The sequence below is a fragment of the Hyperolius riggenbachi genome, chromosome 10 (assembly GCF_040937935.1).
Source record: "Hyperolius riggenbachi isolate aHypRig1 chromosome 10, aHypRig1.pri, whole genome shotgun sequence".
Classification (NCBI taxonomy): domain Eukaryota; kingdom Metazoa; phylum Chordata; class Amphibia; order Anura; family Hyperoliidae; genus Hyperolius; species Hyperolius riggenbachi.
In genome coordinates this window covers 255,491,342-255,498,312 of record NC_090655.1, presented here as the reverse complement: position 1 = coordinate 255,498,312, position 6,971 = coordinate 255,491,342, and positions in this window count along the sequence as shown.

Here is a 6,971-nt window from a genome sequence, read left to right as displayed (position 1 = left end):
TCTCAGGAGTGTGAGCACGATGTCTACCTCGGAAGATGCTATGGTATTAGATGTCTTTTGTTACAGCGACCAGCAAGCCAATGAGATAGTGACATCCTCAAACAAATCAGATTATAATTATTATTATTCCTCAGAGATGTAAAGCTGCCATATGGATGTGGCTCCATAATAACAGGAAGTGTCAATTTTTTGCACCAGACTCATAGCTCCCAGCTGTCCCTCTTTTGAAAGTAACAGTCCCCCTTTGGAAACCCAATCCCTCTTTCTAACTCATGTAAATATATGTATTTTTCTTCTAAAAATGGATTTGACTCTAACTTTTATTCCCACCCTTTACATTGTTATATTTCTTACTTTCAAATGTTAATGTGAAGGGAATGAACTAGGATAGAAAGGACCAGTGTGGTTTGAATTACCACACAAGATATTGTTCTTATAAAATCTTTATGGTATGCGTGACTAAGGGTGTGTCAGCGGCGTGATCAGGGGAGTGTCAGGGGCGTGGCTTACGTGTCCCTTTTTCTTATCTCAAAAAATTTGGAGGCATGCCAGACAGAGAAAGAGGCAGAATTACTGGAGAAATTGTCTGGACTGGGATGTCCACTTAAAGAGAACCTGAACTGAAAATAAAAAGTCAAAATAAAAATACACAGGTCATACTTAACTCCCATGTAGTCTGCTCATCAATCTATTTCTCCTATCCTGCGTCCTATTTGTCCACTGTGATCAATGGAATTCTCTGTCCTCCATTTTGAAAATGGCCTTTACCCCATAACAGCTTCCTGGTCAGCACACTGTTAAACTGTAATATCACCCGCTTGAGCCATAGGGAAACATGGAAATTACCTTGCATATTAAGTTGTAACTGACAGCTGCTGATATATAACTGACAGCAACTGGTATATTTTAGTTCTAACAAAATCTTGTCAGAACTGGAAGGGATCACTGTAAGAAGAAAATAGTGAGCTTCTGAGAGGAACTGATGGTGAGGTTAGTATGTAATGTTCATTTGCAGCTACATCATGTGTTTATTTTACATAATTTTACTCAGTTCAGGTTCCCTTTAAATGACAACTGTTGTGAGAGGGATATGGAGGCTGCCATATTTATTTCCTTTTAAGCAATACCAGTTGCCTGGCTACCCTGCTGATGATCTACCTCTAATGCTTTTAGCCATAGACTCTGGACAAGCATGCAGCAGATCAGGTGTTTCTGACATGATTGTCAGATCTGACATATTAGCTGCATGCTTGTTTCTGGTGTTATTCAGACACTACTGCAGCCAACTAGACCAGCAGGGCTGCCAGGCAACTAGTATTGCTTAAGAGGAAATAAATATGGCAGCCTCCATATACCTCTCACTAAAGTTGTCCTTTAATCCCTTCATAGCTCTCCTGGGACTCTCAGTCTCTTGTGGCCATGCTCCTTCCCCCAGCAGCTGACAGACTGATAGCTGGGAAATGGAAGGCCTCTCCCCCCTCCACCATTATTGAGCTTATGGGAAGTATCCTGGAAATCAGGTGACTGGACGGGATCACAGCTTGGATGTAGAATCCAATGGACACTATTGGACAGATTTGATATCCTTGGTGAAGACATGACCATTCAGGTGCCAAGTTTCATGCAGGCATCAGAAATTAGTAATGGGAAAGAATAAAGGAAGAAACAGATTGTGGTAAGCATGTCTGCTGCTCCATGATGTAGGTAATGTCACATTTATTTGAAGTTGCCATAAAGCATGTCTGTAGTTACACATGTAGGCACAATTACCTGCCCCCCCCTCTCCCCCCCCCCCCCCCATAGAGCATCAAACTGAAGTGGTCTTCCTCCCTAGGGTGTCTGGATACAGTGATGAGGCCAGTGCAGCGCAGTGCTCCTCCAATCCACACTGGCAGCTGTAACCCATAGGAAAGTTATCTGATATCTACATATGGAAGCTTAGGGGAGACAGAGGGGTGAAGTTCCTGATTGCAGGGGGAGTGGCGATAGCAGGAGATTGTAATATTGGAAGCAGGGCTGGGCAAGGTAGATCATCACCCAGGGTGAAGTGGCAGAGAGGGAGATAAATGGGCTAGGGTTAGAGCGCACAGCAGAAGGGTGAAGTAACTTACCTCTCCAGGGTCCACAGAGGACACATGCGACCCGTCCTCATCCTTCCAGGTTCTAGGTTCCATCTCTATGGTGCCAGTGCTGTCTGTGATATGATGGCAGATGCACCATAGGAACTGCAGAAAAATGAGGAGAAAAAGCACATGGACATCGGGAGCCTGTTCTGGTGTATTATCGTAAGTCCGTTGGCTAGGGTAAGAGTAGATATACTCACAAGTATTGGTTGCTCAATGAGGCAATGACTCATCTGTGCGTGTGAGGAAGTCCCGTCCCCACTCTGTCTTTAGAGTAATGGTCACTGCTCCTTAAAAAGGCTTTAATTCACAAAAGGTGAAGTAGAAAAACCCCACTGTGTGGGGTGAATATCAGGCTACTAGGAAGATAGGAGGCGCCCTTGGAGATGGTGGATGCGTATATATATATATTCATCAGAAGTTGATCAAAAAATATCTTGCCTACCTTACACAAGGAGACATCGGTTTAATAAAAGAATATAGGTATTTATTAACGATCAGCACTTCAGACAACACGTTTTGCAGCTTAAACCGTTTCCTCAGGCCAAATAGGGTGCTCAAAAAAGATAGTAGTGTTCCTGGGTGTCAATTAAACTACTATCTCCTTGTGTAAGGTAGGCAAGATTTTTTCAAACAATTTCTGACATATATATATATATATATATATATATATATATATATATATATATATATATATATATATATATATATACACACATATATACATACATGATCTTCTCAAAAAATTAGCATATTGTGATAAAGTTCATTATTTTCTGTAATGTACAGATAAACATTAGACTTTCATATATTTTAGATTCAAATACACACAACTGAAGTAGTTCAAGCCTTTTATTGTTTTAATATTGATGATTTTGGCATACAGCTCATGAAAACCCAAATTTCCTATCTCAAAAAATTAGCATATTTCATCCGACCAATAAACGAAAAGTGTTTTTAAAACAAAAAAAGTCAACCTTCAAATAATTATGTTCAGTTATGCACTCAATACTTGGTCGGGAATCCTTTTGCAGAAATGACTGCTTCAATGCTGCGTGGCATGGAGGCAATCAGCCTGTGGCACTGCTCAGGTGTTATGGAGGCCCAGGATGCTTCTACAGCGGCCTTAAGCTCATCCATTCCAGAGTGTTGGGTCTTGTGTCTCTCAACTTTCTCTTCAAAATATCCCACAGATTCTCTATGGGGTTCAGGTCAGAAGAGTTGGCAGGCCAATTGAGCAAAGTAATATCATGGTCAGTAAACCATTTACCAGTGGTTTTGGCACTCTGAGCAGGTGCCAGGTCGTGCTGAAAAATGAAATCTTCATCTCCATAAAGCTTTTCAGCAGATGGAAGCATGAACCCACTTTTGAACCAGAAACAGCGGCAGAAGCGCCTGACCTGGGCTACAGAGAAGCAGCACTGGACTGTTGCTCAGTGGTCCAAAGTACTTTTTTTTCGGATGAAAGCAACTTTTACATGTCATTCGGAAATCAAGGTGCCAGAGTCTGGAGGAAGACTGGGGAGAGGGAAATGCCAAAATGCCTGAAGCCCAGTGTCAAGTACCCACAGTCAGTGATGGTCTGGGGTGCCATGTCAGCTGCTGGTGTTGGTCCACTGTGTTTTATCAAGGGCAGGGTCAATGCAGCTAGCTATCAGGAGATTTTGGAGCACTTCATGCTTCCATCTGCTGAAAAGCTTTATGGAGATGAAGATTTCATTTTTCAGCACGACCTGGCACCTGCTCACAGTGCCAAAACCACTGGTAAATGGTTTACTGACCATGGTATTACTGTGCTCAATTGGCCTGCCAACTCTCCTGACCTGAACCCCATAGAGAATCTGTGGGATATTGTGAATAGAAAGTTGAGAGACGCAAGACCCAACACTCTGGATGAGCTTAAGGCCGCTATCGAAGCATCCTGGGCCTCCATAACACCTGAGCAGTGCCACAGGCTGATTGCCTCCATGCCATGCTGCATTGAAGCAGTAATTTCTGCAAAAGGATTCCCGACCAAGTATTGAGTGCATAACTGAACATAATTATTTGAAGGTTGACTTTTTTTTTTGTTCTAAAAACACTTTTCATTTATTGGTCGGATGAAATATGCTAATTTTTTGAGATAGGAAATTTGGGTTTTCATGAGCAGAGGCGTAGCTAGGGTTTTCAGCGCCCGGGGGCAAAGACTATGAATGCGCCCCCCCCCCCCGCACCAAAAAGGGGCATGGCCACATAATAAATGTGGGTTTGGTTATGGGTGGAGCCAAATGTATATGGAGGTTAGCAGGCTCACGCTCACCCACCCTCCCTCAGTATGTACCTTCCAGCATGTTCCAAGACAAATTCAGCAATCATGAACCCCCCCCCCCCCCCATCAAGACAAATTCAGCAATCATGAGCCCCCCCCCCCCCCCCCCATCAAGACAAATTCAGCAATCATGAGCAAACATGAGGCCCCCAACATGACCAACTCAGCAACCATGAGGCCCCCAACAAGACAAATTCAGCGATCTTGAGGCCCCCAACAAGACAAATTCAGCGATCTTGAGGCCCCCAACAAATCATGAGGCCCCCAACAAGACAAATTCAGCAATCATGAGGCCCCCAACAAGACAAATTCAGCGATCTTGAGGCCCCCAACAAATCATGAAGCCCCCAACAAGACAAATTCAGTAACCATGAGGCCCCCAACAAGACAAATTCAGCTGTCATGAGGCACATAAATAGACAGCATTTCACATAAATAGGCAGAATGCCCCCTTAATATGGTAGACACCTCTCACCTGGCAGCAGTTCCCCAAAATACACTCAATCTGACAGCAGTGGTTCCCCAAAAATAGGTAGCCCCAGGTCTATAGGTGTCCCAGAATAGGTGGCCAGCGGTATAGATGTCCCCAGAACAGGTAGTCAGGGGTAGAGATGTCCCCAGAACAGCTAGCCATGTGTATATGTGCCCAGTATATGTAGCCAGGGGTATATATGCCCAGTATATGTAGCCAGGGATATATATGCCCAGTATATGTAGGCAGGGGTATATATGCCCAGTATATGTAGCCAGGGGTATATATGCCCAGTATATGTAGGCAGGTGTATATGTCCCCAGTATATGTAGGCAGGGGTATATATGCCCAGTATATGTAGGCAGGGGTATATATGCCCAGTATATGTAGCCAGGGGTATATATGCCCAGTATATGTAGGCAGGTGTATATGTCCCCAGTATATGTAGGCAGGGGTATATATGCCCAGTATATGTAGGCAGGTGTATATGTCCCCAGTATATGTAGACAGGGGTATATATGCCCAGTATATGTAGCCAGGGGTATATATGCCCAGTATATGTAGCCAGGGGTATATATGCCCAGTATATGTAGCCAGGGGTATATATGCCCAGTATATGTAGTCAGGGGGTATATATGCCCAGTATATGTAGCCAGGGGTATATATGCCCAGTATATGTAGCCAGGGGTATATATGCCCAGTATATGTAGCCAGGGGTATATATGCCCAGTATATGTAGGCAGGTGTATATGTCCCCAGTATATGTAGCCAGGGGGTATATATGCCCAGTATATGTAGGCAGGTGTATATGTCCCCAGTATATTTAGCCAGGGGGTATATATGCCCAGTATATGTAGGCAGGTGTATATGTCCCCAGTATATGTAGGCAGGGGTATATATGCCCATAATATCTAGGCAGGGGTATATGTGCCCAGAGTAGGTAGCCAGGTGTCCCCCTCCCTGGCTCCCCAGCAGGAGGGGAGCAGCGCACTAGCACAGAGAAGAGGGAGAGCTGCTCTCCCTCCCTCGCTGTCCCCTCCATTAATGTCCTGTCCGGGTGGCTGGCAGCGGCGGGCGGAACTTACCTCCGTCTCGTCGCAGCGCGGATGGATCTGCCACTACTCTGGTCTAGTCCAGACCAGAGCAGCGGCTGCGGCACCCGAACTTCCGGCGCTGGAGCGAGACGGAGGTAAGTCCCGCCCGCTGCGCCAGACACCCGGACAGGACATTAATGGAGGGGACAGCGATGGAGGGAGAGCCCTAAGGTGAGGGAAGGGGGGGATATGGCCCCCTTCCCCACCGTCCGCATAGCTCTCCCTCTTCTCTGCGCTGCTCCCCTCCCCCAACAGAAATAAAAAAAAAGCGCAGCTCAGCTGGGCGCCCTTGGGGACCCGGCGCCCCGGGGCACTTGTCCTACCCCGACCCCCCCTAGCTCCGCGCCTGTTCATGAGCTGTATGGCAAAATCATCATTATTAAAACAATAAAAGGCTTGAACTACTTCAGTTGTGTGTATTTGAATCTAAAATATATGAAAGTCTAATCGTTATCAGTACATTACAGAAAATAATGAACTTTATCACAATACGCTAATTTTTTGAGAAGATCCTGTGTGTATATATATATATATATATATATATATATATATATATATATATATATATATATATATATATATATATATATATATATACACACACACACAGTGGGTTGCACAAATATTCGGCCCCCTTGTAGTTTTCCACATTTTGTCCCATTACTGCCACAAACATGCTTCAATTTTATTAGAATTCCACATAAAAGTCCAATACTAAGTGGTGTACATGTGAGAAGTGGATCAAAAATCATACATCATTCCAAACATTTTTTACAAATAAATAACTGTGGGGTGTGCGTAATTATTCAGCCCCCTAAGTCAATACTTTGTAGAACCACCTTTTGCTGCAATTACAGCTGCCATTCTTTTAGGGTATGTCTCTACCAGCTTTGCAGATCTAGAGACTGAAATACTTGCCCATTCTTCTTTGCAAAACAGCTCCAGCTCAGTCAGATTAGATGGACAGCGTTTGT